Below are 11,371 nucleotides of genomic sequence, written 5' to 3' on the forward strand. Positions count from 1 at the left end.
TTCCACCCTACCCTGTTGCTTTATCTATTTCAACCTCCATCTTTCTCTGCCTCCCATGTCCCCAGCGGCTTCAGAGTGACCCATCGTGAGGCGATTCAAGGGGCCCACCCTCGAGGGGGATATGGCAGGCTGATGCAAGAGCTTGGTAATTGGGTCAGACAGCCTGGGTCTGATCTTGGCACTGCTACTCTCGGACCAGCATGGTGGTCTGCCCAACAATTCACATTAAATAGGTGGGCTGAGCTTTCTGCCAAAGTTCCCAGATTTGATTCATGTCAGAGCTGGAAGAAGCCTTGGGGTGAAATCATGTCCCAGATGGGGAAACTGAGGCACAGGGTGAGTCAGGGATTGCCTGTGGTCACCCGGCAGAGCTGGGGCGAGTGTCCAGGCCTCCTGCTCTCTGGGTGGCCCTGGTAGCAAGATTGCAGCATCAGCCATTTCTCCAGAGCAGACACACACGTAATCGGCATCTTCTCTGTCTTGCCCTGCCACTGGTCGGGTGGGTACAGGGATTATAACAGCACCAACAGGGGGAGGAGGAGGGCCATGGCCCCTGCTCTGTGCGGCACTGTTCTAGGCACTTCTACCTTGAACTCACTCGATTTCACAGCAGCTCTAGGAAGCAGATGCCACTCTCCCCATTTTACAGATCAGAAAAGTGAGGCACACGGAGACTAATGCCAGGAACTTGGCACCTGGTTGTCCCCAGAGCCCTGCTCAGGAGGGGGATTAGCTCCATTCCTACGAGGAGGGGGCTTGCCTCGCCCAGGGCCACATAGCTAGAACTCCATGCTCCTGGGCCTCAGGCCTTGGGTTTGAGCCGGACAGAAGAGCGGGATGTGTGGTGCCTCTGAGGGTGCAGGCCAGAGAGGGGCTGGGTCGTGGACGTCCCAACCAGGCCCCAGCCTTGGCCTCCAAGGATGGGCGGGGTCACGGAGGCCGAGAGATGGAGGCCCACATGTGGCACCGCCCCTGACCTCCTCCCCTGGAGGCCTGCGTGTTCTCTTGCCCTAAGACTTCAAGGAGCCTGTTCTTCACCAAGCAGAGCCCTAGGCCCTCGGCGACCAGCCCCTCCTGCAAGCCTTGGGTTTGACTGCTGTTTCAAGGTTCTGCTGCTCTTTCTGGGTTTAGCTGCTGTGGGAGCTGGAGAGAAGGAGAGGGGGTCCCAGACTCCAGAAGCCCCATGGATGGCCCACCCCTGAGTCAGTGGCAGTGGGAGGCACTCCTTACCCCTCGCACCTGCTGAGTGATCTCGGGCTGGACTCAGAGGCCTCAGTTGTCCCGGCTGTTGGACAAGGTGGTCTCTGAGATGTTTCCAGCTGCCTATTTTCTGTATTTGGGATGCTTGAATGTCTGGGAGGGAAAGAGCCATTGATGTATGCCTCATTTATCTCAGAGACAGAGAGAGAGGGGGGCAGACACAGCCGGGGACAAAAGTAGAACAAAGGAGGCACACAGGTAGAGGTGTGGAGTTGGGGGTGAAAGAAATCAGAGTTTGGAGAGGGGGGCATAAGTGAACCCGGCCAGGTCTGCCGGCCGTGAACGCCGGTGAATGGGTGAATGCCCGGTGAATGGGTGAATGCCCTCCCCGAGAGCAGACACAGGGCCCCTAACCCAGGGGCAGCTGGAGGCAGCCCGGCCTGCCAGGCCCTCTTCCCTGCCCACCACATCCGGCTTGGGCCTGGCAAGGCCTTGGGGTGGGAGAAAGGGAATAGAGGGTCAGTGTCAGCTGCGAACCACCCCATTTCCCCCAGATCTGCCTGGGGAGTCAGAATTCAGCAACTGCTCCCTTCTGCGTGTCAGCACAGGATCACCTACTCACTGGCCTTGCTGCCCACATTCTCTGCCCTTAGCGGAATCCACTGTCGGAAAGCTGCGTCCCATCTCTGGACCAACGTAAGGATGGTTTTCACTGCCTAGAATGCTTTGAACCCCTGTTCCTCCTTATGTCAGATACTGTCATGGTTCATTTTATGTGTCAATTTGGCTGGGCCACAGTGCCCAAATATATGGTCAAACGTTATACTAGATGTTTCTGTGAGAGTGTTTTTGGATGAGATTCACATTTAAATTGATGGACCCTGAGTAAAGCAGATTTTCCTCCATAATGTGGGTGGGCCTCATCCAATCAGCTGAAGACCTGAATAGAACAGAAAGACTGACCTCCCCTGAGCAAGAGGGAATTCTGCAGCAGATAGCTTTCGGACTTGAACTGTGACACTAGCTCTTCCTGGGACTCCAGCCTGCTGGCCCACTCTGTAGATTGAGGACGTGCCAGGTTCCATATCACATGAGCCAATTCCTTAAAATAAATCTTTCTCTCTATATATACTTTCTATTGGTTCTGTTTCTCTAGAGAGCCCTGGCTAATACAGATGCTCTTCAAAGGACACCTCCTCCAGGAACTCTTCCTTGGTCCCTAAGCAGAGTCTTCCCCTTTGCTGGTGTATCGTAGCCCTTCCTGCTGCCTCAGTTACATAGCATTTGTCACACCATATCCCACTGAATTGTAGGTCCCCGTCTCCCTTACCGGAGGGTGAGTCCTGGATAATAGGGACTGGAGACAATTCACCCAGGTTCTCAGCACAGCCCAGCACCGGGTCTAGCACAGAAGAGATGCTAGCTGGATGGATGGGAAGATGAATGGATGAATGCATGATGGAAGGAAAGTAGGAAAGGAAGGAAAAATGGATGAATAGATGGAAAGACAGGTGGGCGGGTGGATAAAAGGTGGAGTGTGGGTAGGTGGATGGATGTGTGCATGGATGGAAAGATGGAAGGAAGGATGGGTGATGGGTGGCTAGATAGGTAGATAGGTCTGTGGATGGATGGACGGATGGATGGATGGGTGGATGGATGGATGGATGGATGGGTGAGTGGATGGATGGACAGATGGATAGATGGGTGGATGGATGGCGTACGTGTGTGGATGGGTGGAAGGATGAGTGGGTAGGTAGGTGGATGGGTGAATGAGGTCAAGTCCCTGTAGTCAAGGAGCTCCCAGGTGGGTAGGAGGGCTACACTTGCTCACAGCTCACTTCCACCCCAAGCAGAAAGGGGGCCTTGAGAAAAGCCTGCAGATTCCCCAGGAAGTGATCTCCCCTTAGTCAGTGGGAGTCCCATTCAATCCCTTCTACAGAGACTCTATTAGGTGGTGGCCTTGTGGGTGTAGGGTTTGGAGTGTTCCATCCTTGGACTCAGTTCTGCTTTGTCCCCGCTGTGTGGACCTGGGCAAGTCACTCTTGCTCTCTGGTCTCCGCAGAGATCATATCACCCAGTGGCCAAGTGCATGAGTTCTGAAGCCTGACTGCCCGGCTCTGTCACTCCACCTTCCCCTGCCTCGATCTCCCCATAAGTAAGCGGGGATAATGCCAGTCCCTTGCCTATGGCATTGTTTTGAGGAGTAAATGAGTGAATACACATAACGTGCTTGGAACAGTGCTTGGCACACAGTTGTTACCTACGTCACAGTGCAGCTGGGAAGGGAAAATGAGATCATGTGGGTGAAATGCTTGGCCGGGTGCCTGGAGTATGGGAACCACACCATAAATTATGTTTCCTTGATCTCTAACATGATCCTGTTTTCCGGGTAGGGAAACCGAGGCTGTGAGAGGACCAGCAGCTTGGCCAAGACCAGGCAGCACATCAGGGGTAGAAGCCAGGATCCAGACCAGGCCCGGCCGCCCCCCGCCCCCCGCTCCCTGGTCTGTCCAGAAAGCCCGAGGCTGTGAAGTAGGAGAAAGATCTCAGCGGGTGACGGGCTGGGGCTATAGTGCAAGAGGCCTCCAGGCTGGAGGCCCAGCCAGGAAGGCAGGAGGCATATCTGGGGATCCACACGTCACAGGGCCTGGCCAGGGGACCAGGGGACCGGGGGGGCAGCGGGAGGGAGTTGGGAGGGGCGAGGGCAGGGGAGGAGCTGCTCAGAGGTGGGGTCTGGAAGCCATGCTCCAGGGCTCCGGCCTCGGTGGAGGTGGGATGGCGGGGTGCGGCTCTCAGGCTGTGGAGATGGGCACGTGGTGGTGGGCAAGTGAGAGGCACCGGGACACCCTGCCAAGGTAGATGTGTGCGGAGAGCGAGAGATGAGGTGAATTTTTCCATACGTGCTAAGACTGAACACAGTGCCAGAAACGACATGCAAAAGGCAGGATTGTCTCCCGTTTCATTCTCAAACAGATGATGATGCCAGTAATACAGTCATGGGGGCATGAGGGTGCACCAGGCCTGTGGCTCAGGGCACCACCAGGATAACCCCGTGAGGAAGCAGCGGTTACTGTTCCCACTTTGTAGATGCAGAGACCGAGGCACGCAGAGTCGAATGAGTGGGTAGCCCAGGTCTGGCCTGCCTCTGCTAGCCTTCCTTGCCCCAGTCGACATGCCAGGTAGCAGGTAATGCCCTTGGTTCCATACTGTGGGATGTCAGAGGGGTGGGAAAGATGGGTGGACAGGAAATAGTGGGAGGGTATTCCGGGTGAGGGTCCCGGCTGAGGAAAAGGATGAGCGTCGGGGGAGTGAGCAGAAGAGCGTGCAGGGCACGGTGGAATCTTCTGGGGCCCTGCTGTCAAGCGTTTGAGCCATTTCTCAGCACAGCGTGATGCCCATTTCCGGGATGAGAGCTAGGTATCTTGCCCACCTCACAGATGAGGGAACTGAGGCATGGGTGAGGGTCAGAGGGAACCCGGGGTTTTGGAGTCAGGGTGGGGGGCCGCGCTGGTGGGAGGGTGGTGGGAGGACAGTGAAGGGCCAGAGAACTTCTCCAAGTAACAGGACAAAGCCTGGGAAACCTGATCGCTTGTTTACCAGCCTGGAGATTAAAACTGATTCTGCCAGGGAGCTTACCAGGGAGGCGGGCAGGTAGCAGCAGGCCTGCCGGAGTGGGGCAGGCTGGCGTTTTCCAGGCCGCTCATGATGGCTGCAGTCACTAGCCCCAAGCGTGCTCTATGTCAACTTACTTCTTAAACTGTCTTCACAGAAAGAGGTAACCCTGACCGTGCCCTGGGCCCGGCCCTGGGCACTGCATACACATCAACCATCATAACAGCCCTCAGGCCAGACAGGGGTCCTGGGGTTATCCTCGTGCTGTACAGGCGGGGCAACTGAGGCGAGAGCTGCCTGAAAGCCCAGGGCAACGGAGGAGCAGAGCTGGGATTCGAACCAGAACCACCTGGCCCCAGGGTCCCTGAGCTCAACCCCTCTGCTGCCCGACACTATTGCTTAGGCCAGCATATTTAGAAAGGAAAAGCCACGTCACATCTGAGAAACGGCTGCTATGCACAGAAGGTACCAGAAACACAAATAAAATCAAGACAGAATAAGGCTTTGTAATAATTTTTTCTAGACTCTGTTACCTGGGGGAGCTCAGAGCCAGAGACCTGCTTTCGGTTTGCTAAAGGACAGAATGGCCAGTGGCAGAGAGGCATCCAGGACACCCCGCCCCACGCTGAGCCCTCAACTTGGTCAGAAGGACTGAAGGCATTAGCTTAGCAAAGGGAAGGGCTCTCACACAGTGAGATGCTTCTTGAGGGCCATGCCCAGCTCTGAATCCATAGCTCTTTTAATCTTTGAGACAGCCCTGAACATCTGCACTTAACGGGTGACAAAACGGAGGCTCAGAGTTGTTGGTCACTTGCTTGAGGTTGCCCGGCCAGGGTGGGGTGAGCAGGGGCTGCCCAACCTGCCTGGATTTCTGCTCAGACTCCCACAGGCTGGCACCTCGTCAGGACCTGTCCTTTCCGCAGGTGCCTGTGGGGTGACCGTCCCTTGCTCAGTGCAGGGGGCTAGGCCAGTGCAGTCTAACCCTAACCCTAACCCTGTGTGTGAGGCAGGGCCGGCCTGCTGCCGGGAAGCCAGCGAGGCAGGGAGGGTTCTGGGGAGCCCATGGCCAGAAGAGGGGACACAGAAACCCACTGAGCATGGACCCTTCAGAACCACACACACACCATCTCCAGGATCTCGGGGAACCAGGCTTCCATGTGGGCCTACCTGAGAGGCAACGAGGACTGCCTGCTTGTGACAGATGAGGAAACTGAGGTTCGCGGAGGGGAAGTTTGCCTAGTTAGGACAGAGCAGAGCCAGATTTAGATCCTGATCTGTGTGGCTCCTGATTCTTGGCCTTTTTCTCAGCATCATCCTATCCCTTCAGGCGGACAGTGTCGAAGATCTCTTCCTTCCAAGACTAGAGCCTTCGGTGGCCTCCACTCCTTTCCTTCCTTCCTACCTTCCTTCCTTCATTCCTTTCTCCCTCCTTCCCTTCCTTCATTCATCAAGGACTCCCTGTGCCTACATGGCTGGCACTCCATGGTGCCAGGGACATAGCACAGGTCAGACATAGCCCTTGCCCTCCAAGAGCTGTCTGGCAGAGAGATGAACCCCCAACTCCATCTTCTTATGAGAGAAGGCCATGAGTTGGCCCAGGGAGGTAACTAACTCAGCCTGAGTCAAGGAAGGCTTCTTGGAGGAGGTGGGGCCGACTTAAGTGTGAAAGGAGGAGGGAGAGCAGGCTTGGTACCAAAAGGCTGGAGCTTTGCACACCAGGGAGAGAGCGTGGACCTCAGCCTGCGGGGGAGTGGGAGGATGCGCGTGGGGAAACGAAAAAGCCAGCAAGACCCAATCCCCCCTCCTCAGAAAACAAGCACCCCTCCAAGGGACTGGGAGCCCAGAGGTCCCGAGCCCCCTCCAAATCTGATATCAAGTCCTCACCAAGCACGTGGCCCTGGGCTGGGCCGACAGCAGGTGCCCATAAAAAGTCTAGTCACAGAGTCGCAGAGCTGGGAGGACCTTCGTGTATGTCGGCATGTGAACAAAGGGGAGATGGAGGTCCAGAGAGGGCACTGGACTTGCCCAAGGTCACACAGCAAGATGGTGACTGACATGGGCTCATACCCTTCAGGCCCCAGCCCCCACTACCACCTCAAGGAGGTTGGCTGTCACTGTGTTTCTCCACAGAATTACTGGGCACCTGCTCAGGTCCACATGGATCTTGAGGACTCAGGGATGAATAATGATGATGATGATGATGAAATACTAATAATACTAATAGTAATAGTACTACTATCGCCCTCCTGGGCACCTACCGTGCCAAATGTTTCACATGTATACTACCCACCATACTCACAAACTTTTTGAGGTGGATACTATCACTCTTCCCTCTTCACCTGGAAAGAGGCCCAGAGAGGTAAAGTAACTGCCCCGAGGCCCCACAGCAGGTAAGTGGCCGAGCCAGGATCTGAGCTCAGGCTGTCTGGCTCTGGAGCCCCCCATGGAATCATGACTCTCTTTGTCCTCCTAAGCCACAGTACCCTCTTAGAGACCCCACAGTACATCAGGACAGACAGACGCATCTACTCTCTAATTATGTGGAAGATGCCCCATTGGAGAAGAGAGTGGCTCACGTGATGACGGCCAGCCCCACCTCCTGGAGCTTGGCATCACCTCCAGGTATTGACGGTGCCGTGTCCTCAGTTTTACCTTTTCCTTAATAATTCTTGGCCCTGAACTTGTAGATGTGTCAGAGGAGAGAAGAGACTGACAACCTTGGCCAGGCAGGGCCAGCCCCCAGCCAGCGCCCAGCTCTCAACGTCGTAGCATGCACCCTTCCAAACTCCCCGCCTGGTGATGGCCTGGGTGTTGGCAGGCAGGGCTCTCAGCCTGCAGGTGTGCTCTGCCCACACCTTTCTCTACCAGCCTGTCGGAATGTAGACCCTGGCAGGGCCAGGAGGCCCAGGTGTGGTGGGTGAGGCCTGGGCAGGGTGGGGAGGGAGGTGTCCAGTGGGGAGCCGGGGGTGGCACTGGAATACGTGACCGCTGTGTTTGAACCCTGGTGCTAAACTTCCTAACTAGGAAATTCTGGACCAGTGTCCATACCTCTCAGAGCCTCAGTTTCCTCATCTGTGAAATGGGGATGCTGATGCCAACCACACAGTGTGTGTTGTGAGTACTGAAACGAGAGAATGTGAAAAACAAGCAGCATATGTCAATTAGATCTCAATAAAGGTGGAACTTAATTACTTAACTAATTTGAAAATTATAACAAATAAAGAGAAAAGCAACTAGCTAGTGCCAGGCATGTGGTAGATGTCCCAAAATAATGGTTTCCATCCCTGTGTGAACCTAGACTGCTTTCCAACCTTATTCAGTATTCAATCTTGATTAGTGGGAATAATGGCTTGTAGGTTTGGGTTAAGGAGGAGTTTGAGGACCAATCTGGGATCAAGGGGGAAAAGGTCTCAGTTAATGATGTCTGTCATGGACCCAGGAGGGAACAGAGGTGTGTGTGCCATGGATTTTCCATTCTCTTTTCCCCCTCCCCTCCCCTCTTCATGCCTCTCCTCTCTCTCTCTCTCTCGTTTCTGTTGGCTCCACTTCCAAAACACATCCAGAAACCCATCACTTCTTGCCACATCTACTGCTGCCACCTGCTCCAGCCACCATAATCTCTCTCACTTCCTCCCTTGTTCCTTCCTCGACCTTTCAGCCTCTTCTCACAGAGCCCAAAGGGATATTGTTAAAGTCAGCTCTCATCCTTCCTCTGTTCGGCCGCCCCCCGCATGGCTCCCACCTCATCTGGGATAACAGCCAATGTCCTCATAGTGGCCCACAAAGCCTGTGCAGTCTGAGCCCTGTTACCTCCAAGACCTCACCTTCCACCATGCTCCCCTGGGCTCTCTGTTCCAGCTGCACTGGCTCCTGGTTATTCCTCCCAAGTGCAGGGACACCCCTGCCTCAGGACTTTTGCATTTGCTTCCCCCAGCCTGGAATGCCCTTTCCCCAAATACTCACATGACTCTCACTTCCTTGGCTCTGTTCAGCCCAGGCTTCTCCCTTTTAAAAATGGCACCCCCATCCCTACCCCCTACACACTCTCAGTCTGTTTCCTGATTATTTTTCTCTGTAGCACTTACCAAATCCTAACATGCCATATATTTTATTTATCCATTTCTCTTACTATTTATCCCCCTCTAGCTCCACCTCTGTGCTGAAACTCTACCTTCCAGAAGCCCTTCTTCTCCCTGGACCCTGGGCCCTCACATATGCTGCTCCATCTATCAGGAAAGCAACCCTTCCCGCCTCCCATCTGGATGGTTCTCCATCTTTCGGGTCTCCCCTTAGACCTCACGTTCTGTTTCTGGAACAGTCCAGATAGTGAGCCCTCAAGGGCGGGGGCCACATACATCATGTGCATCATTGTGTCCATGGTGCTTCCTGGGCCCTGGTATACAGGTGGTGCTCAGTAAATGCTCAGTGAAAGTTTCACTCACACTTGGAATCAAAAGAGCTCCTAAATCCCTCCTTTGTCTGTCTGTACCCTTGCTCTCATCTTGGGATGGAGCTCCATTATTATTAACCATGAGCACTAACCGTACAGCCTGTCAGAGTTTCTTCATGAAGCACTTTTGTCTGGTGATTCCCTAACTGCTCCGTGAGACCAGCAGCTCAGGGTGCTATTGGGAGTGGCTCAGAGAGGTGAGGGAACATGATTCAAGTCACACAGCTTCACCTTTCCTGGCCAAGGAGACAGAGCAGGTGTCAATGCTGGAGGTCCAGGGAGACCCACATGGCACAGCCGAACGCTTAAGGGTGAGGGAGTCCCACAGCTGTAACAGCCAAAATAGGGTGTCACCGGCTAAACCATGGGGTCTGCAGATTCCTCGCGTCCTGGAAATCTGAATTATCTGGGCCCAACTGGCAAAAGGAAAGAGGAAGCAGAACCCAGGGTGAAAGAGAAGAGAGAAAATCTGGGTTGGTTCTGCTCACACCAGCACCCTCAGCCCCATCTTACAATTTCCTTCTGTAACCTCTGCATGGAGTGTGTGCATGCCAGAACCAATTGGACATCCCCCAGAATATTCCAGGCCTTTCCTGTGGTTGGAAAGATAGATGCCAGATAGATCCTTTTCTCCCAACAACCCTCAGAGGACGTGACCCTTAGCGGGCCAGGTGTACTTGGAAAATTTCCCATCTCTCCTGCCCCAGACCTCTTTGAAATCACTTGTGGCCCATCTTACTCTTTCAGCCACACAGGGGAATTTTCAAGATCACTAACATTTAGAGCTTTAAATTGTAAATGTTTCCAATATACACAGAAATCTTCCCATGACACCTCACGCGCTTTGCAGACGAGACTAACATTGCTAAACTTTCCTGACTGAGTCAGAGCCATACCACCTACCGAAGCACTAGCTGTAGGTCAGTGAGGTCATGGACACCAGACCCCGCATTGGGGGCCCCAGCTGTGTGCTGAGTTCTTACATTTTCCTTCCCCCTCTTTTTGTTTTCTCTTTTCCAAGAATAGCCACAGCATCTTCCATTGCGCGGGCTCTTCTTATGATATGGCTCTGACACTCTTCTCTTTGGGGGGTAAGGTCCACATGTTCTCTTCCCTTGGGTCTGGGTGGCCTGTGGCAAAGACAGAGTGATGCTGAATGGCTTCCAGTGCTAGGTCATAAAGGCAAGGCACCATCCATCCGGTCGTCTTCCTGACAGCCACCATGCTGTCAGGAAGCCCAAGTCATCTGTGGAGACCCACATAGGGAAGATCGAAGCCTCCAGCCACTTGTGCTGAAGGATGAACTGGAGTTGACCAGCAGAGGGGATGGGGAAAGGGCATTCCAGCAGGAAAAGGGAACAGCATGTGCAAAGGCTCACACTCAGAGGCAAGAGAGAGCTTGGCACACCTGGGCAGCACCAAGAGGTGCAGGGTGGGTGGAGCATATGGTAGAAACCAGAGGTGATGAAGAGTCTGTGGCCAGGTCACAAGAGGACTCCGGAGGCTGGCTGAGATGGAGGGACTGGGGAGCCATGGGGGATGGTAACAGATGATCACAGTGCTTTATAACGATCTACCTGGCTTTGGCTGGGTGGAGAATCCACTGAAGGGGCTGAGCCCGGAGACAGGGTGGGAGGGAGGAAATGAGCACCACTGGGGGCCTGGACTACGGTGGTGGCAGTGGGCGTGGGGCGAGAGAGCTTTAGAGGGGGGTGTGAGGGGCAGTGGCACCCAGTGGCTCTCTTGGCCAGGGCCAGGCTCATTGTGTTAATTACTAAAGCCGGTGTGGTGGCCTGGGGGGAGGGGAAGGGAGTGCATCAGTGGGTGTGCTGGCCTCTGACCCATAGGATGGCCACCTGGAGTCAGTCTCTGGCAGCAGGACAATGACTCAGCGTCAGAGCTGTGGACCACGTGGAGTATGAATCCCAGAGGCCTGCAGTCTAGGCTGCTTGCTGTCCCTCCCCTATCACAATCAGGCTGACAACAAGTGTCGTTATTGAGTGCCTCCTGCATGTTAGGCACTGGCAAAGGGTGTTACACTGTTCTCTCTTGCAATCTTGGCGCCCTTTCTATGAATATGAGGTAGGTGCCCATTTTACAGATGAGGAA

Source organism: Delphinus delphis, chromosome 10 (assembly GCF_949987515.2).
Source record: "Delphinus delphis chromosome 10, mDelDel1.2, whole genome shotgun sequence".
Taxonomy (NCBI): domain Eukaryota; kingdom Metazoa; phylum Chordata; class Mammalia; order Artiodactyla; family Delphinidae; genus Delphinus; species Delphinus delphis.